Source organism: Biomphalaria glabrata, chromosome 17, assembly GCF_947242115.1.
Source record: "Biomphalaria glabrata chromosome 17, xgBioGlab47.1, whole genome shotgun sequence".
Classification (NCBI taxonomy): Eukaryota; Metazoa; Mollusca; class Gastropoda; family Planorbidae; genus Biomphalaria; species Biomphalaria glabrata.
Window position 1 is genome coordinate 12,598,130 of NC_074727.1, and position 21,539 is coordinate 12,619,668.

At 37.6% G+C, this 21,539-nt stretch overlaps 1 protein-coding gene across 7 annotated transcripts in view; it reads left to right on the forward strand.

The window, feature by feature from the left end:
- Positions 1–17,250: 17,250 nt before the first annotated feature.
- The window catches only part of LOC106071477 (transcription factor GATA-4-like), a 38,689-nt gene continuing 34,400 nt past the window's right edge, over positions 17,251–21,539 (forward strand). For 4 of the 7 annotated variants that reach the window (XM_056015805.1, XM_056015811.1, XM_056015812.1 and 1 more), the window contains exon 1: positions 17,251–17,407. The gene's annotated coding sequence lies outside the window, so the exon portion shown is untranslated. The other 3 variants (XM_056015807.1, XM_056015806.1, XM_056015808.1) reach the window with 3 other exon arrangements.

Sequence of the window (21,539 nt, forward strand, 5' to 3'; positions counted from 1 at the left end):
ACATGTCCCGCAAACCTCATGCGACGCTCAGTCACAACCTCACTAAGTGTTCGACTCTCAGTTCGGCAAAGGATTTCCTTGTTTGAGATCCGGTCTGTGTAACTGACTCCCAAATTCCGTCTCAGCCATCTCTGTTGAGCCAGATTTAGTCTTTTCTCAATTTTGACAGATGACTTCCATGTCTCACATGCATATGTAGCAGTTGGAATGACGATTGTGTTGAGAAGGTGTATTTTTGTCTCGAATCCAATGGCTTGGCTAGTCCAAATAGGCTGCAGCCTTTGGAAAATGCTCCCTGCCTTTCCTATTCGGCACGCTACATCATGGTAAGCATCTCCATCATTTGTTATGATGCTGCCAAGGTACGTGAACTTGTCCAGCTCTTCAAGCTTTGACTCGCCAAGTCTGACGGGGACACCCTTTGCCTTATATCCCACTCGCATAATTTTAGTCTTATCCAAGTTTATGCGGAGGCCAATTTTGGGTGCCTCTCTGTCTAGGCTCTCCGTCATTTCTTGAATGCATTTATTTGTAGCCCCGAGTAGTGCAACATCATCAGCAAAGTCCAAGTCCGTCAATTGGAGTTGTTCATGCCATGGAATACCAAAGGCAGTCTGGTTCATTGCTCTCCTCATTATGTAGTAGATGGCTAGGAGGAAAAGGAAGGGAGATAAGATGCACCCCTGTCTCACACCTGTCTCGATTGTAAAAAACTCTGTTGTTCCCTCTTCTGTTTTAATGCAGCAACTAGACTGACTGTAAAGGTGTCGTAGGATCTGGACGAATTTTTCTGGTATACCGTATTCTCTAACTATTTTCCATAGTGATTCTCGGTGGACACTATCAAACGCTTTTTTGAAGTCCACGAAACTGATCGTTAGCCGTTGTTGGTACTCAAGACTTTGTTCTATGATATTTCGTAAAACGAAAATCTGCTCTGTACATGATCTGCCTCTTCGGAAACCTGCTTGTTCTTCTCTGAGCCTTTCATCTACAGACTGTTGAAGCCGTCTCAACAAAACAGTGCTGAAAACTTTGCCTGGGACAGAGAGGAGAGTAATGCCCCTCCAGTTGTTACAGTCTGCCAAGTTGCCCTTTTTTGGAAGCTTTACAATCACTCCCTTTTGCCAGTCCTCTGGGACTTTTGAAGTTCGCCAACAGAGATTTAAGAGATCAGTCATTCTGTTAACAATGCACTGTCCCCCATATTTTAGCATTTCTGCTGATATCATGTCTAGTCCTGGTGCTTTGTTATTCTTTAGCACTGCAATGGCCATGGTAACCTCCTCAGCAGTTATTGGGTCTGTCTTGACCTTGAGATCATTGTCTGGAGAGGGGTCCTTGAATATGTAAGTTAGGTCTGGCGACAGTTGGTTAAGGGTCTCTTTAAAGTGCTCTACCCATCTTGCATCCTGTTCTTCTTTCGTTAACAAAGTTTTGCCTTGCTTGTCTTTTATTGGTGCCCCATGTCCACTCTTTGCTCCAGTGAGATCTCGGACAATACGATGGAGGGTTTTTGTGTCATTTCTGCTTGCAGCTGCTTGTGCCTCTTGTCCCTTCTGCTCAATCCAGTCCCGTTTATCTTGCCGACAGCTTCTCTTTACTTTCAGATCTGCTTCCCTATAGGCTTCTTCCGCTAGGCTGCGATCCTGTGTTTCATTTTTCTGATCTCGTCTACGTTTGGCCTCTTTCCTCTCATCTATCAATTTCCATGTTCTGTCTTGTATCCACCGTTCCTTGTATGAACCTCGCCTCCTTCCGATAACTTCTTCTGCGCACCCAATAGTGGTATATTTGAAGTTGGCCCACTCTTCTTCAAGGGTCAATATATCTGCAAGAGCCTCAAAGCGGTTCGTTAGTTTCAATTGGAACTGTGCTGCAGTATTGCCGTCTTTAAGGTTCTCTACATTAAATGGGCGGGGTCGTGTGGCTCGTTTTGGTTGGCGTTTCAATCGGAGCTTACATTTGCCACTGACAAGGTAGTGGTCTGAGCCGATATCAGCTCCTCTGCGGGTCCGCACGTCTAACAGAGATGACCTCCATCGTTTGGAGATGCAAATGTAATCTATCTCGTTGAAGGTTTCTCCATTTGGTGATCGCCATGTTTTTTTGTGTATTTGTTTGTGCTTAAAATATGTGTTTCCAATTGAAAGGCTGTTGGATGCGCAGAGAGAAATCAAACGCTCGCCATTATCACTGATGTTTTCTGCAGAGCCATATGGTCCCATTACATATTCAAAGCCAGTTCGGTTGGGATTGATTTTGGCGTTAAAATCTCCCATCAGTAGAATTAGGTCGTGAGTAGGTGTTTCATCAAGAGTGGTTTGTAGTTGATTATAGAACTGATCTTTGATGGTATCTTCTGCATCCTCTGTAGGGGCATAAGCTTGGATGGTAGTGACTTTAATTTGCTTTGTTTGGAGTCGAGCTGTAATGATGCGGTCACTGATCGGCTTCCAAGCAATTAGCGCTGAAGCTGCTATTTTAGACATGATGATTCCTACACCACCAATGTGCTCCTTGTCATGTCCTGAATATATTATTGTCTTGCCATCATTGATTATTTTTCCACTTGACGTCCACCGCATCTCGCAGATCCCAAGGATGTCCAGCCGATATGAGTCAAACTCTCTTAAAAGTTGGGCCAGTTTACCGCATTGATTCAGGGTTCTTACATTCCACGTGCCTATAAGAGTCGGTTTCCTTGCGTTGAAAGGCTTGCCATGTATCGGGTATTGGACTTCCAGTTGGCTTTGATCCAACACCGTCATCAGGGTTTGGCCGCCCTCGCCGCATGTATAGTTTTCATTATGTGTCGAGTTTGCCGTTTCTGTAGCAATAGTGGTTTTACAGGGTGGGGTCGCTAGCCCCACGCCAAACCCTCCTCCTTTCTCACCCGGGCTTGGGACCGGCATATAGCGGAGTTACTTGAAGATATGTAGATCTAAATACAATTGCTGATTTCTTCATTTTCACGAGAGATGCAACATAATAACCAAAAACAAACAAACAAACAAACTCTCAAGGGAAAACAACAAACACAAACAAGAGAAAAACAAACATTTGGAATGCTGAACTTGTAGTTTACGAATGATAAAACTTCAATGATTTGTTTTTATGTTGTTTGTTGTTTTTAACATAGTGCACATCTCAGTTTCATGAAACCCTAAACATGAGAAGCTTCTTATCTCTCCTGTTTCTCTCTTTAATAAGTGATTTGTTTGTAGTATAGGAATTACTCCAAAACGTTTGAACTGCAATGCTTTGGCTATACTCTTTTGAGGGAAAGGGGGGAGAAGTTACATGCCTTTAAAGGTCAACACGGGCGGTAACTCTGAAGTAAATTGAGCGCAAAAGAGTTTTTTTTTTTTTTTAAAGGTGTTATCAAATAGGAATCTTGGTATCAGCAGCCGTGCTATAAAACTAGGGGATATAAATGTGTTTTGTCTTGGGGAGTCGGAGCTGTGATGGCGCTCTCTGCGCGGGAGTAGTAGGGTGTGGGGGCTGGGGTGCGAGGGGGCGTGCTGCACGTACACCTGGTTCAAGCAGTTAAGGAAACACCAGGCCGGACATTTTTATTTCTGCCTTAAAACCGCCGTCTTGGGTGCATTCCCTTGCGGCAGTGCGACACTTCCATTCAACCAGCCCAGTTGGGAGCTAGCACAGAAGTACAGAAACTTTGCTCAAGTGTATTCAAACATTCTGACACAATGGCTCGCAAACACTGCACACAACAAGAAAATTTTTTGAATACCTTTTTAAAAAGACAATACCTCCTTAATGCAACTCATTGAGATATTGTTTTTTTTTTTCTCATTAAAATTAATGAATGTTAGATTTAAAAAAAACAACAACAATGGAATATTTTCGTACCCCCCCCTCTTCCCACTTCTCGCCGAGAAAGAGTCCTGGTTAAGTGAATGTATAGATCTAGTACACTTTATAATATTCCAATGATAAGTATTTAGCTCTAAGAGTAGTCTGGACTCAAACTTTTCCTGATCATTCATTTATTAAACTCTTGAATCAATAAAGCCTTACATTCGGAAATTCCCGAACGCGATAGTCCTTTAAAGAACGTGATAATCCTTTCAAAACCGATGTTGGATCTAGACCTAGAATCCTAGATACAGCTCTCTAGCCAAATTATTTTTTTTTAACTTGATTTTTTTACTTGAAAAATGATAACGGTCAAACCAGAGTTTTCCCCGTGGGGCCAACGAGCTAGTCATTCTGTTCTCAGCGCTATACGTCAACTGTTCAATTTCTTGGGAAATTGTTTGAGTCGTTTTTTTGAGATTAGTTGTCCAGGTTCCTAGATCCAGGTTCCACGAAGGTGTGACTGAAATAGAGGTTTGTAAAACAAAAGTCCTTGTAAAACATGCACATCTGTCAAATAGAGATTTTCATCGATGGTGAATACAAATAAATTTCTAGATTTTCGATGAATCCGTAGTACTGAATAGAGACTATAGGAAATGCTGATTAATTATGTTATTTATAATCTAGGTGATTGGTTCCTGTGGTTATGCATATGTATGTATGTTATAAATTCATTCTGATTAAAGTGGAAACTAGCTAGTAACTTAGGAAATCGTAACTAAATGGCTTAGAGTAAAAAATTCATTATTTATACTAAAATCTTTTCCTATATATAAATATAGAATAGAAATAGAATTTCGTAAATAATGGGAGACTTCTGTTTGTAATGAAGTAGAGACTATCATTGAACAGTATCTTTAACTCTTTTTGTTTTCTCTAGGATACCTTAGATAAACAACAAGTCTATCTTCTAATTCTCAAGGAAACTAAGGATGAACCAGATTCCCAAATCCTAATGAACTAATAAAGAATGCACAAAGAAATAAAAAAAAAGATTCGTTGGTTTTATAATGCCGTTTCACATTAGAACTAAATATAGTCATACTTTCAATTAGGTAGGTGTTTGTTTACATAAAAAATATTATTTTACAATTCCTCCTATCAGTTTGCAAGCTCTTCTTAGGCATCACTGTATGGGTATTTCAAGACTTCTCTAACAATTTTCTGAGAAATTTGACAGTTTTTGTATATCTTTCTAAAAAAACAAACAAACAAAACAACTATTCAAAATGTAATATTATTAAAATTGAATTGAATTTGTCTTACGGCTTATTATCTTGAACACTTTCAATGACGTTTTCAGCGGGAATTCCCAGTCTCAACTCAAAGGTTTCTTTGTATTCAGTAAAGAGTTCAATGAATAAATAGACATACATGAACAATTTGCGCACCGCCTTATGTAGAAATTATTAAAAGTAAAAAGTTATGTACCTTTTTCAAACCTTGCGATTTACAGGGCAGTTGATGTAAAGGTTTCTATGGACGTCGGTTAACGAGTATGTCATGTGGCCAGGACAACGACCTAACGTCTTTACTCTCCCCAGCTTAAGTCAGGGTGGACTAAAACAAAAATCCCGAAATTCAAAATAACAGTCTTAACCGAGATTCGAACCCCGGGACCTCCCGTTTTGGAAGCCAAGCGCTCTACCACTCAGCCACAACGCCCGTAGAAATCATTATCTTGATTGTTAATTAGAACCTAATTATGCAAATCTCCCTGGAAAGAATCCTTGTTATAACGAAGCAGTACAAAAAAAATAAATAAATAGCAGGAATTGATTTCATAATAATAATAAAATATTTGTATGTTACCTATAAATTCCTTTAATTCAACACACAAAAAAAAAAAAAAGAGTTTAGTTAAGCTCAAGACACCTCTCTTTGCTGTGAGATTCTATATGCCAAGATATGACTTTAATTTCTGTATTGCTGCCTTCATTGGACCTCAACTGCTAAATATCTTCGTGCTTAGAACCCATTCAGTGGATGCCCAGAAGTGTTATCGCTATGGTTCTCTGAGATTCATTACATCCATGTGAAGCTACTTCAACACTTGTACCTTGCATGGGCACAGTGTCTGTACCTCTAAGTAAGTATCCGTCTGCCAGTTTCCTTGGAGTTGTTCCCCCTCCCTAAATTCACACAAACCTATAAACTCCCCCCAGCGGACCTAGCAACTGCAAACATATATAAACTTGGCATCCCATCTTTTAAGATAAGAAAGATGGCGATTAGACTGTTTACGCCCTCTTTTAAACAAAAATTTTATTTTCTGCCCAAGCATGATATCTTTTTGGGGGGAGAGGAAAAAAACAACATTTAATCTTCCCTGCCCATCTAAGAGCGATCATCATCTTTCTCCCCCCAAGAGGAGAGCTCTAATAACGCAGCCTTCTCATTGGTTATCTTATCAGGTACTCCACGTGCTGCGCGCACGACGTCACTTCCGTTGATAAGGACGCTCCCCGAGTCATTGCGACCATGAGTGTACATTAAAACGCGTGGTTCCAAATCGTTTTATTTTCGAGCCGTTATCTATGGCCACCCTGCAGGAGGGTCTTCGGGGAAGCGGGTACAGCCAAAAAAGCAAAGATGACATTTAATAAGCGCCATAGAGTGGTATTGGTTCTTAATGTTATTTGCCTTTTTTTTATTTTTACCTTTTTTTTTTTACCCCCTTACCATCTTCCATCAACTTCAATGCCAACCAAATTTTTAAAAAGTATGTGTTAAAAAATAAAGACACAAATAGAAAAAAAAGGGAGCATACGGAATGTCAAGTGGACGGCCCCGCACATGTTTGACTGAAAGTGCCACAAATTCTGTTTAGACAGTTTGTGCTATCTGGGGATAAAAGTGCTACAAAATTAGGTTGTTTTTTGTGTGTGTGTGTTGTTTTTAGAAAGACCAAAAGAAATCCAAATGTTGTTTGAACTAAATAATTAATAAAGTTCCGCTTAGCTTCGACAGTTTCTTTATTATGAACAAACATTTTACTTTTGTTCAGCTAACCTAGGTTTATTTAAGCAACGGAATATTTCTTATAGTGGGTTTTTCACTATAAATGTTAAACTAAACTTTGTTTAGTTTTTCGATTATTAAGTCCTCAAGGGGACTAATTCAACTCATATCACCACATCTCTCATGTACGATTTCTTTCCCTTGTTCAATATACCAAACAAAAATAACTAATTACCAATAGTTAATTAACTAATTGTTTTTTTTTTGTTTTTTTTTTATTCTTGTGTTGTCAGGTAAAAGAAATAATTTTGTAAAATTTCAGCTTAGTTCGATATTAGGTGTGGGAGAACTAATGTGTAGAAACTTTTTACCAGACAGCCAGACAGACAGAGAGAATTGATATAAGCTTTGTAATTACTTTGTGCTACAAGAAAAACTGTTTACGAGATTTTACTGTGCTAAGAAGTGCAGAAAAAATTATCTTTATACTTTTTGAAATACAAATACACAAGTTATCAACACTTTCTTCTGCACACCGGATACACCAACAAGCTAGCTATTTATAGTTATCCCTCATTAATGCATGAAAACAGGAGCGGACTGGGTGTCAAAATCGGCCCGGGCATTTCTATTTCATTGTATATTATATGAGGAACATCTAATTCTCAAAGTCATTCTGTTCAGTTTGATAATGTATCGATAGCTATACACATGCATACAGTGACTATAAACACGTCGCCCAGAGGGCCTCTTTTGTAAGAGAATACTAGAAAACCTTTAACAATTTAATACGTGCCTAAGTGACATCCATGCGGCCCTTATCTTATAAAATACAGACTTGATTTTTAAAAAAGACGATGATAACTGTGGTCCTACCGGCCCATTTTGGGTACCGGCCCACCGGGCATTGGCCCGAATGCCCATCTAACCAGTCCGCCTCTGCATGAAAACCTGGTTTAATCGAGCAATTGATAATTTCTAATACTTCGATAGACTCGGATATTCGATTAGATCGAATTTAAAGAAAAATGTACACTAGCTAAATCCTTCGATCTAAAGCTGGTCATATTTACTATAAAATGTCTGGATAAAATGGATAAAAAAAGGAATCATTGTCATTATCATTGAGCCCTTAGCATGTGGGAGTGCTCTGAGTCTGACGAACGCGAAACCGAGGCTCTCCTTGTCTGACGAACGCGAAACCGAGGCTCTCCGCTCCCCGCTTCAAAAGCCACCCGAGTGAGTAAAAAAGACAACAAACAAACATCGCGAGTTAGACATAGGTCACTGCCATGCACGCTTTACTAGATAGGTCACTGCCATGCACGCTTTACTAGTGTCAACTCAAAGTGTATGATAGAGTGAAACACTTTTATCTATATCAACTTTTTCTCAAACATGGTTTATAAAAATCGCTACATCACGTGGTCTAATAAAACTTGATACTAACTTGGTGTTACTTTTCTATGGACCATAGATTGATAGCCTCCGGTCCGTGTGGTCTAGCGCCCCAAACCTACCGGCTGTCATTTCCAGTTTATATGATGTCTTCATTTCTAAAGGAATCTCTTTCACTTTGAAGTCAAAGCTAATCCTAAGCAGACTTTATTCATTGTTTAATTGCAATATATTTAAAATGGCATGTGTCTTCATTTTCTGGAGAGAAAGAAACATTGAAATGGGTTTTTTCCCTTTGACAGTGCTTACAGTTTCTGCGACATTATGGAAACATTCGGATGGCGTCATTCGGTGTCTTGCTCCTGGATTCCAGCTCTCCTGCGTCGCCACGTTCTTTTTTGGTCTTCCTCTGCGTCTTGTGGCCTGGGGGTTTCACAGTAAGTTTCACTCTAAGGCCTGCCTCGCTCTGTTGTTGGTATCTTTTCTAAGGGTGTGATTCAATCCATCTCCACTTTCTCTCTAAGATCTGCACCTCTATGTTTCTCTTTCCAGCCATCTCAAACAGTTGCGTGTTTGATATGATATATAATTTTTCAAAATTAAAATATTAAATCAAACCCATTTATCAAATAAATACTCCAGATCTCTATCTATCTCTCTTTCTGGGTGGACTCAGGGGTGTCCTAAAAATAACCCTGTTCAAAATTCATTCACTCTCTCTCTCTCTCTCTCTCTCTCTCTCTCTCTCTCTCTCTCTATCTATCTATCTATCTATCTATCTATCTGTCTGTCTGTCTGTCTATCTGTCTGTCTGTCTGTCTGTCTGTCTATCTGTCTGTCTCTCTGTCTACCTACCTACCTACCTACCTACCTACCTACCTACCTACCTACCTACCTACCTACCTACCTACCTACCTACATACCTATCTATCTATCTATCTATCTATCTATCTATCTATCTATCTATCTATCTATCTATCTATCTATCTATCTATCTATCTATCTATCTATCTATCTATTTATCTATCTATCTACCTATCTATCCATCCATATATCTATGTGTCTGTAAATATACAAGTCTTAAAACAAACAAAAAATCTCATTATTCATTGCTTTGATGTCTCTTTAACCAAACTTAAACCAAGAAAAAAAAAACACAGAACACTGTTTAACAATGTTTAACAATGCTCTACAACACGATGCTTGTTTTAAATCGTTACAGCTCGTTACAATCTTAACTAGGGCAGTATCAATGTGCTATACACCCAAATATTGTAGGAAAACCATCTCGACATATCTCCAAAGATAAAATCTCTCCATCTCGCTCCTACCCTCAATATCACTGAAAAACCAAAGGCAAAAAAAAAAAAAAACTTCCTATGGAGTAAATTGTTTAAAAAAAAAAGACAAAAAACAAAAAAAAACCCTAAGAGAAACAACTTAAACAACTTCGGGATTGAACATTTGTGTATCAACTCGCTTGCGTTGCCTCCATCCAACCCCCTCCTCCTGATCCTAAACACCACCAGGACCGTTCCATCTCTCTTCCCTCTTGATGTTATCAGTGGTCCAATTAAGTGAAAGAAGTGTTCTTAAAGCCAAGATAGAGTAACAACAGAGTCCTATCTCTTTGACCAGATAACAGCCCCCAGTTGTGTTCTGTGCCTGTTTTCTTCTGTTTCCTTTCTGCTCGTTTTTGTTTTTCTTTTCAAAACTTCGATTTCATGATTTCTTACGAAAGAAACTTTGAAGTCTGAATACAAAGCATGTTAATTTCTCTTCGCCTATATACCTCCTAAACACAATTTCTCTCTCTCTCTCTCTCTCTCTCTCTCTCTGAGTATCTTTTTTTTTCAATACCTCTATCCAGGTCAGAACTTCATGGAAGGTGGAGTGTGGACGCTGATCTCAAAAACGGCTCTAACGATTCTCCTATAAATTTAACAGTTGATGCATATAGCTGAGGAAACAATTACTATCTCGTTGGCCACATGGGGAAAACTCTAGTTTGACGTTATCATTTTTCAAAGTAAAAAAAAAATTAATGTAATTTGGCAAGAGAACTTGATCTAGATCTAGATCTAACATTTTTTTTTTGAAAGGGCTGTCGCGTCCTTGAAGGGACTGTCGCTTTCGGGAACTTCCGATTCATTGATTCAAGAGTTTAATGAGTTGATGTTCAGGAAAATTTTGTGAATAATCTTTTAAGTCTAGATCTAAAGGCCTATCATTGGAATAATATAAAGTCTATAATTCGCTTAACTAAGATTCTTTCTTGAAATCTAGGGGGGGGGGGGGGGGGGGGCTAAAAAAGCAAAAAAAATGTTCCATTGTTTTTTAATCTAACATTCATTAGTTATTAAGAGAACAACAAACGCTGTACAAATTGTAGAAAGGAGGTATTGTCTTTAAAAGCTACAACCGTAACGATTTTCTTGTTTAAATGTTTAATCAAACATTCAATAAGAAAATGCAAAGATATAACAGGAATTCAATATGAATAAAATAAATCCAAATCTGGGTCAAAGTAAAGCGGTCATTTGTGACTAGTGTCAGAACTCATAATTTATGGGTCGCGACCCCTTTCCCAAGATAAAAAAATATGTTTCATCTAAAAAAACAATTGACACTGTAAAATTATTTTCCATTGGTAGTTACTTTTTTTAAAAACCAAAATTATCATTCGAGAATAAATATTATAAGCAGCTGAATCAGTATCATTTCAAACATTATAATAGTCGCAGCATAAATATTTGTAACAGTTTAAATTACTGTCCATCAAAAGGCGTGGCGAATTGCAAGGTTACTGCAGGTAATTGCAGAATCATAGATATTGTTTCTATGGTGAAGATTTACCCACGTCATTAAAAAAAACATCAGCTCAGGGCCGGTCCTAACAATTGCGAGACCCTGTGCGAAACCGATTGCGCGGGGCCTAGTTTGGGTGAGAATAAGGATATTAATTCAAAATTAAGATTTTGTATTAGAAAAAAAAAATCTTTTTTGAATTTTATTCATTCTTTACTAAGTACAAAATTAACTTTACTTTACTAACCTTGCAACCTATGGTATATTTATATGCCAGTGACTATAAAAGTAAATAAAGCATTGGAACTTCTAATTAAGGTGAAAAATTATTTCATTTTGTTGCATAAAAGCTGACAGAGCCTTTTTTCTTTTATCGCGCGTACGATTGGCGTTTTCCGTAATAAATGACACCCACAAATGACTATTTTGTCTATTTTTCAGGAGATTTAAATAAATTCAGATTTCCAGGAATTTTTCGTATATATTTTGCAATTTAATAATTACACCTAGAATTAGCACGGGGCCTATGAAAGCGCAAGGCCCAATGCAACCACATAGGTTGCAGTGGCCTAAGACCGTTCCTGCATCTGCTTATAATTATTATTACGCCATCAAGTTATTGAATATTATACTTTTATTAGCAAAAAACAAATGACTTTACGGTCGGGGGGTCTCCGCTTAGAGAGCCAATTGTAAAAGGGGGTCGCAAAAATAAAAAGGTTGAGAACCACCAAACTAGTGGAAGTTGATAATTTAAGCTAAATGTTTTTAAGCATAAGAAGATTACAAAAGGAGTTTGTGTAAAAAAAAAACCAACAACTTTAGATGTGGCCCCGAAGGGTCCACCCAACTGTTCTTTAAGCAATCTATCTCTATATATAATTCTCTTCATGGCTAAAGAGTTTGGACACCAAGTAATGGAAAGATCACTCTTTAATTTCTGGAAGTCGGACGGACTAGAGCAGGGCCGGTCTTTAGCCACTGCAACCTATGCGGTCGCAGTGGGCCCCGCGCCTTCATAGGCCCCGCGCTAATTGTAAGTGTAAATTATTAAATTAAACCATTATAACTTATATATAATAACAGGGTTTCCACGGCCTCCTGTTTTAAGGAAATATCCTAAAATGGCAAAATGTACGAACAAATTCCTAAAAATCTCCTGAAATTATTAAAATCTCATGAAAAATGGACAATATTGTCATTTTTGGGGTGCCAATAAATAAAAACAGCATTGTGAGCTTTCAATTAATAAAAATTTATTGCAAAGACGAAAGTATTTTCTAACTAAAATAATCTTAATTTTGACATTATGCTTATCCCTACCCAGACTAGGCCCCCACCCAATCCGTTTCGCATAGGGCCCCGCAATTGCAATTGGACTAGAGTTAGCCCACGTAATTTTAGAGGCGAAAAAAAAAGAGGGGGGGGGGAGAACAAGTAGTATTCACCTGTCACTAAATAGCAGGGCCGGACTTAGCCATTGTGGGGTCCAATGCGAAACGGATTTCGCGGGGCCCAATTTGGGTAGGGATACAGATAATAATTGAAAATTAAGAGTTTGTATTAGAAAATAAATTCGTGTATGCATTTTATTCATTCTTTACTACGTTCAGTCATACAGTATATCATAATAATTCTGTTTCCTACATAGATCACGCTCAATAGCAAGAATTACCAAATGTTTCAATCTGTCTACGAGAATTGTTGACTTCAAGTAATTCTTCATTAGTCTAAGGTGCGAGAAGCTTCTTTCACTAGATTCCACAATTATTGGTATTAAATAATTCCGTTTTTTTGTTTGTTTTTCGCACGTAGGATTGGCGATATCTATATTGAATGACACCCCAAAATGACAATTTTTGTCTATATATTTCAGGAGATTTGTATGAGTTTTCAAAAGATTTTAATAATTTCAGGAGATTTCCAGGAGCTCCTAGTAAATCGACAGTAGGTCGCGGGAAATCTGTTATAAGTTATACAATGATTTAATTTAATAATTTATACACCTTGAATTAGCGCGGGTCCAATGAAAGTGCAGATCCTATGAAAGTGCGGTGCCCACTGCGGTCGCATAGGTTGAGTGGTCTTAGGCCGGCCCTGCAAAATAGCGGCGTATGCTACGCCGCCGGTTGACTAGTGTAGGTAAAAAGGCCAGTTTCAATATTTTCAGCACCCTGAACTACAAATTGTTAATAACCCTTATCCTCCCTCGCTCTATACAAATTGTGTGCAGATTGAAAATGTTACCGATGTGATTGTACTGTTTAACCAGCAGGGGCGTAACTAGGAAGTTTGCATCATTTGGGGGCCCTGGGGGCTTGACCTCTTTGGGGGCGGGGGCATTTTTTTCGTTTTGCGTAATATTTAATATTTAATGTAGAAAACACTCATTTGGGGGCCCCCCTCAAGTGGGGGCCGGGGGATTTTCAAATTCTCCCCCTCCTCCCCCCCCCCACCCTAGCTACGAGAGGGTTGGTGATTGCCCAATTTATCATTCATGGCCTTAGGAAGAAGTCCTTCTTTTTGTATAGTGTTTAAAATGTTCAAAGTTCCTGAATCTAGCATATATAAGGCGTGTATTCAAGTCCGAAGATTAATGAGGAGTGCAGCATTTGACTCGGATACGCAGCCCCCAGCTGCGACCTACACATCCAGCGCAGACAAATGGTGGTTATAACACTAAACACTAAATACGTTCAATAATATAATCTTAATATATACTATGTTAATATGTATACAAAATTACAAAGTGCATTCTTTCTTTTGTTAAAGAAAAAGTAACGTAATCGGTAAATTATTAATAACTTATTGAGCGACTGTTTTTCTCTTGTTTTAAACCGCCCCATCCCACTTCTTCCAAGACAAAAATCTTGGTTAATCGAATGTACATATTTAGTACACCTTTTAGTATTCCGATGATACGCATTTAGATCTACACTTAGAAGACATGCGCAAAGTTTTCCTGAACATTAATTTATTAAACTCTTGAATCAATAGGGCCACACATTCGGAAATTCCCGAACGCGATAGTCAATCTAAATCAAATGTAGCGCATCTATACAAATGCTTTAAACTACGCCGTCAGAATCGACACGGATCATCTTACAGGGCACAGATCAGACAGAAACAGAGACAGGCAAAAGAAGTGAGGGCAAGGCAACAGAAAGGTATTGGCAAGCCTTGTTCTGAATAAGAATCCTGTCCACACTCCAGACAGTTTGTTACAATAAGGGATTGGTGACTATGGCACGCATTAAAGTGATCACTTCAACTTTGCAAAGAAATTCAGTTTTTACGTTGCTAGAACAAGTACATACAAGTACTTATCCTCCTAGATAAAAACAACAACAACAACAACAACAACCGTAATTCATTAACATCATCCAATAATTGGAGTACAACTCGTATCATTATCACATACACGCGCAATAAATTATCAACAATTATCAAATGAAATGAGGTAATTGCATATAGGCTATACTAATTGCTGAAAAAAAAAAAGGCAACTCCTTACTAGCGCCATCTATAGTGAAGATGAAACTCCTTAGACTTTAAGGGAAGCAACCTTAGCCTAACAGTCTGTCATGTAAACAATCCCCTGCTATGAACAACCTACATATGTTATTTTAAGCCAAAATGAATGGAGCCTTTTATTCGCTTTTTTCTTTATAACGTTCTGAGCTAAGGAATAAAGAATTTAAAAAAAAACGTAACTTTAAAAAAAAAAAACAAAAAAAAAACTCGAAAACTATAAGACAAGAGGCTGATACGGTAAATTTCTACATGGTCGACAATCTCGTGTAACTTTTTCTTTTTTTTTCTGCATCGTTTTGCTTTCAGAAATGTATGGAGTTACATTCTCCTTATATTCAAACAGATCACCTCGGTGTCTATCTCTTGTGATGTTGCATGATAGGGGTCTTTGGTGGTGCTCAAGGGGGCGCTGGAAGAGGGGAGTTGTGGGGGGACTCTTTAAAAAGTGGATGAATGTGTTAGAGCTCTAGAAGGGTAGACGTGCATTCGGGGATTTAAAAGGCGAGGCGGGTAAAAGAGGGAAGGGGTTGGTGTTATTTGAAATGTTATCTTAAAAAAAAAAAGATAACTGGTGAAATCAGTGACTCGAGAGGGTTCTAAGAGGGACAGGCGGCATAGGCGGAGACGCCGATGTAATGTGAGGAAATATTAGTAAAATGGTGATAGTGGCGCGAAAAGAGAGGCGGTGGCTGAGTGGTAAAGCGCTTGGTTTCCGAACCGGAGGGTCCTGGGTTCGAATCCTGATGATGGCTTAGATTATGTATTTCGGAATCTTTAGGGTGGCTCTGAGTTCACCCAGCTCAAATAGGTACCTGACATTATTTAGGGAAAAGTAAAGGCGGTTGGTCGTTGTGCTGGCCACATGACTCCCTCGTATACTTCACTTAATGTCGTGAAAAAGGTTGAAAAACTGGGAGAGGTAATGGAAGTACTTAAAACTGCATTGTATTCTCTCTGTCTGTCTGTTTGTCTGTCTCTCTCTCTCTTTCTGTCACTACATTTCTCATCTCGACCTGACCATCTTTCTCTCCATCACTCTCAAAATCTCTCTCTTTCTTCTCTTTGACCCGACTGTCTCTCTCTCTCTCTCTTTGTCTATCTCTCTTTTTCTCTCTGTGATTGCCAGTCTTCCTGTCTGCTTGTCTTTCTCTGTCTCAATGTGTCTGTCTGTCTCTCTCGTATTATATACATTTTCGAACCTCTTTGATTTCAGCCTACTTTTCCCGAATATTCCAGATTGAGGAGTGCGTTAATATTTTTTCTTGGATAAATTAGATCAGTCTCAATTTTTGCATGGTGGCTGAGTGGTAAAGTTCGTGACTTCCGAAACCTCGAGTTCTCTAGTTCGAATGCCGTTGATAATTAGGATTTGGAAGTTCGGGTGCCTGGTGTAAGTTAAGGGGCTGGTCGTTGTGCTGGCCACACGACACCATCGTCGGTCATCGAGAGAGATTACCTTTACATCGACTGCCTTCACAGTTTGCAAGGTATGAAAGGGTCACCCTTTACTTTTACTTCAGCTAGTGCTACAATGTTAACTAACGAGTGTCAACAAAAATCTTTCCAATGTTATTTACTTATTACTTTTGAACTGCATATAAGCGAGGGGCGCACACCTGAGTGCTAAACAATGCGTTGAAATTTCATCTCAACCTCGTTTTGAAACACAAGCCTGGGTTACGCTGATGAAACGGAGTGGGGAGATTTCAAATGTTACGTCTTGTTTAATATAAGTGTGTATATAACCCCGTGATGGCTGGTCGTGTAATAAGCGCTCTCGTTGGGTAAGAGCCAGAACCTGTCCGACGCCCTGTAAAAAGTTTGGACCATGATGTACTAATATTCTGTTCTGAAGGGACGTCCAAAACATGCCAAACAAATATTACAAATATGCACACCCATAATAAAACAAAAATCTTGCAAACAAATGACAAATATAGCATGTCTCCTGTATTGGTAGTACCCGTAGGTGGATAGTACCCTTTGCTATCCACTAGCAATTTAATGTAGAGTTCATGTTTCTTTGGCACACTATTAACAATGGAGTCATATGATTAGCACAACGACCGACTTTCCTTTCTCTAACCAAAACTATTATGTCCCAAAAATCACGAGATTAAAAAAAAATATCAGTCGTCAACGTAATTTGAACGCGTGAACGACCAGTTCGGAAGTCCAACGTTTAACCCCTCGATCATCACGCCCCCAACAGACAAATAGCTCGTTTCGCAAAGCTGTGACCCCCTTTATCTGGTTTAATGGACAGACAAATACAACTAACTAGAAAATATTAATTCATTATTATCATCGTTGCAAGTGTTAAGTTCCAGACAAAATTTAATGTAGTGAAAGATTAGGTCACAATCTACTTAAAGACAAAATAAAATCACATCAGCTCTGTCAGTTTATCAACGATATCATTACCCCCATTTAGTTATCCTCCGTATCCGCCCATGGCTTGATTAAGATTCGTGAGACTGTGCCTAGTAATATGCACAAAATCGCAAGTAGTGTCGTGTGTGTGTTTTTTTTTGGGGGGGGGGGGGAGGGGAACAGGGTAAGGTTTTAAAAAAGAGGGTGGTGGCGCTGCTGTTATCCGCCATGGCGGACCGTTCGGCTTTTAACCTCCTCGCTTGAAGAGCGCCGAAGGAAGAAAAAAAAACTGCTCGGGGCGTCTCGGAGTGGGCCTCGGGTTATTTCATTTTCCATATAGAGGGCCTTATCAAATCTTGCGTGTGATAAAGCAAGGCAAACAGCAAGGAGAACGAGATACTAGCCAATACACAAGACTATAAGAATCTAACGCCGTCTTTCTAACCACTTCGTAAGTTGATGGTCCACACAAATTCTTGATTATACACTTTTTGTTTTCTCTTAAACCTTTCATACGTTTTTAATTTCACTTGATTTTTTACTTTTGTTGATTGTTGATTGTTTTTGATTCCGTTTGGGACTATTGAGACATTTCAGAGTTAGGTTCATTCTTTATTTCATCACTGACCTTTGACCTTTGATAAACGTAGAGTGTATCATACTATCCTCAGTTTCTAGTAATGCGATAGTTGACTTTAATTTATTTTTATTATGAACCTATTATACTTTTCAAACTTTTAAATTTCATTTCGCATCAAAACAATTGACCTACTCATGATAAATGAAAAATTTAATTTTAAAATGTGTCATTAATATTTAAAAAAAAAACACTTTACCATTTAAAAGATAAATATTAATTGTCAGATTATTTCAACCACTGCTAATTATTCTTAGCAAATAATTAGAGTTAATTAGGGCATATAAATATTTTTTTTCAACGATTTAGGGTTAAAACAATAAGGAAAGACCAAAGTTTTAAGTCTCTTTTATCTTTTAAGGTGTTTTAAGTTTTCGTGCTTGGATATATTGAGAAATAGCCTAGATCAATCAGCATAAATTTGGATTTCCTAATTGTATTGATTTTAAAACAATCTATAAAGGAAGATTGATGGCAAAACTTTCTAAACCAATGGATGTTTTATTCCAAGGTAAGTGATTGAGTTTCCTAGCAAAAGTGACATCAGTGTCTCAATCCGTGCTATCCGGGTATGAATAAAATAGTAAAGTGTAGACAGATATTATGGCCTCATTAACGTTGTTTAATAATAATAATAATAATAATAATAATAACAAGAAGAAGAAGAAGAAGAAGAAGGATATGGAACTTTATAATTGCGACAATGATACCAATTTAATATTATTATTATGTGGAAAATGGAGTAATGTTCATTCTCTGGTACTGCCAGTGTCAAGTTTAGTTAGAGAGAAACAAAATTCATGGTATCCCCTTCGACTTTCTAATTACAAAATTTTATTATTATTATTATTATTATTATTATTACTATTATTATTATTATTATTATAAAACGTGTTTTCAGTTCTCTGGTTCAGAATCGAGATTATTTAAAATGAAATAAAATTCACTATAGTCTCCCTTAGGAATGTTCACCGTAAAACTATTATTAGCCTATGATTGGGGCCCATAATTACTATTATTATTATGTTAGAAATTAAAGAGTATTCATTCTCTGGTGCTGCTAGGGTCGAGTTTCGTTAAAGAGAAACAAAATTCATTGTTATTATTATCATTAACCATGAATTCCTACCCGTTAAAAAATAAATAGATTTTTTAAATTGCGATTTTTAAAGTCCATCCAACTCTAAGGGGTACCTGAAATTAGTTGGGGAAATTAGAGACGGTTGGTCGTCGTGCTGGCTACGAACACTATTGGACTGCCAATGGCAAAAAAACAACAACAACAACAAACAACAACAGATGACCCTAACATCCACGCCCTATAGATCACAAGGTCTGAACACTTTACTATTATTTTGGTTTTACTTATCTACCCAGTGATGTCCAATTGAAATCGTGCCGGAGCTCACATCCTAGTTCCCAAACGCGTGTCGTGAGCTCTATAACTTTAAACACAAAAATGGTATATTGACTCTTGTCCAGTGGAACCAAACTTTGGCTGCCTCGTAATGCAATACTGATAGAAGTTTAGAGGGGCGGGATATTAACGAGTCTTGTGCTGGATTTGTAAGGAGTAACTTTCACATTAATTACTATTAACAAAGAAACAGTGAATTAAAAAAGTGGTAAATCTGCGCGCGCGCACACACACACACATACAGACACGCATACACACACACTCACACATACAGACACGCACACACACACAAGTTTATTAATTTTTTGACACGTTACTACAAGATGCAGAAAGATAGAAAGTATGATAACTGTACCACAATGAGTTCATCTCACAGGTTTTACTTGTTCTAAGCTTTGTGACTACATTTTGTTGAAAGAGAATTGTTTTTGTCTCTCCACCAACTCTGATGATCGCAAATGAAAGCCAGAGCGAGATATTTATTCTTAGGTTTTAACTACCCTGAATTCGGCATTGAAAATGTAAGGACTTTTTTTTTTTAAATGATGTATGTGTGTGCGTGTTAGAGCTGGGTTCGGATATGTGGGTCAGGATTTTTATGGAGGTTCCTATTCTCTTCTGATGTTATGAATGCAAATACATTTTAGTAGTACTAAGTACTAAGTAATGACCAACTGCAGTACTTGTACATTTGATCTCATATGAATTTCTTATTAATTCTAAGCAAAGGTCTTTCAATGTAGTAGTTTGCGTCTCTTTTGACTTTGAAACCCTAGGCGGCTGCACTTGAAGCATGGATGTAATTCCGGCCCTAGAGGCGTGTAACATCCGGTATTGTCTTCTAATGATTCAGAGGATTCAGTACTATGTCTGATTTATTACAAACTTGATCGAGAAATAAAAACATCTTAGCATGCATACATCTGGCTTGTGAATTGTGTTTGCACTTTATGTGTCGACATAATGACACGGTTCTTTGAATCCTCTAACCTACTTTTATCCCATGTCACTATCATGTAGGTTTGGGTGGTAGGTTTTATTAACTGATTTTTTTTAGCAAGGGGGATCACTGAAATTTGTTGAGCTCTATTTACCATATGAAATAAAAAGTCAAGAACGGCAATGCAGTTTAATTCAGAGATGAACCAATTTTTTTTTAGAACAAAAATAATATTTTCAATTCACAATCAACACTCCAGGTGTTCAGGGACTACAGACATTTTTCAGACGATGTAGCTATTGTGACTCCATTTCGCGACTGTCTTAATTTCATAAAAAAGACTTTATTAACTTACCCATGTGTTAACCTAGTCATTGGATATACATCCTGACTATTAACCCATTCCAACCTCAAATGTCACAAAGGAGAGAAAGTATCATTTATGAGAATGCATCCTAGTGTTTACAATAAAGAAAGTACCTTCATTTCTCTATTTTTCTGAACATTTTAACAGGCAATGTTGTTTTTTTTTTAGTATTTGTAAATTTTTGTTCAGTGCTGCTATACATTTCAACATATAGGTTCTAAATTATTTATATGTACTTAATAAAATATTTAAGGCTTAAATAATTTTTCGTGCAATGTCCATTTTTCTTATTTTTTCATATATTAATATTCTTAAGGATTATTGCAATGTGACACCACGGTCCCGGGTGTTTACTGTGACACCTGCAGCCTAGTGATAGAGGCTAGATAGTTCATTTGAGCTGTACATTATTTAGTGTATGTTAGTCAATACATAAAGTCATGAAAGTTCCAGAATGTGGGTGTAAAAAAGTTCCTGAAGAGCTTAAAAGAAAGGTACATTTTTAAAAAAGCGGCTTTACAAAAGCAAAAAAAAAAAAGTTAGACAATCGTGTCCTCGGCGACCTCCATTATTTCTCATGCTCTTTTGGCAGATACTCCTCCCAGAGTTGTCGTCTCCTGTCACTTCTGGCACTTTGTCTTTGGCAGATCTTGATGTAGCGGCCAGGCCGGAGATAGGCGGGAAATTCTTTTTTTTTTTTAAAGCGGGTGTTGGGAAAATAAATGTAGGGCGAAACATCTAGAGGGTCCATTTATTTATATAGATCTATTAATTTGTTTTATGTTTTTTGAAGCGTGGCTTGAGTGATAGAGAATTACTCTCAGAAGCTAATACCTAAGCAAGGCTTAAGGTGTAGAATGCTTATAGAGAGTCCTGTGTATGTAAGTTAGGGCAGCTATTCATGAGGCTTATTAGAAATACATTTGACTAGGTTTAATACGCATGTCTTTATACTTTTATTTTTATAGTTGAGGTTGGATTGAAGGAAAAAAAATATATAGAGAAAAAAGCATATAAAAAAAAAACAACCAAAGTATATAGAGAACACACGAATTATATAAAAAACAAAGTATATAGAGAACAAAGTATATGGAAAACAAAGTATATAGAGAAAAAAGCATATAGAAAAAAAGTTTATAGAGAACAAAGTATATAGAAAACAAAGTGTATAAAAACAAAGTATATAGATAACAAAGTATATAAATAACACAAGATATAGAGA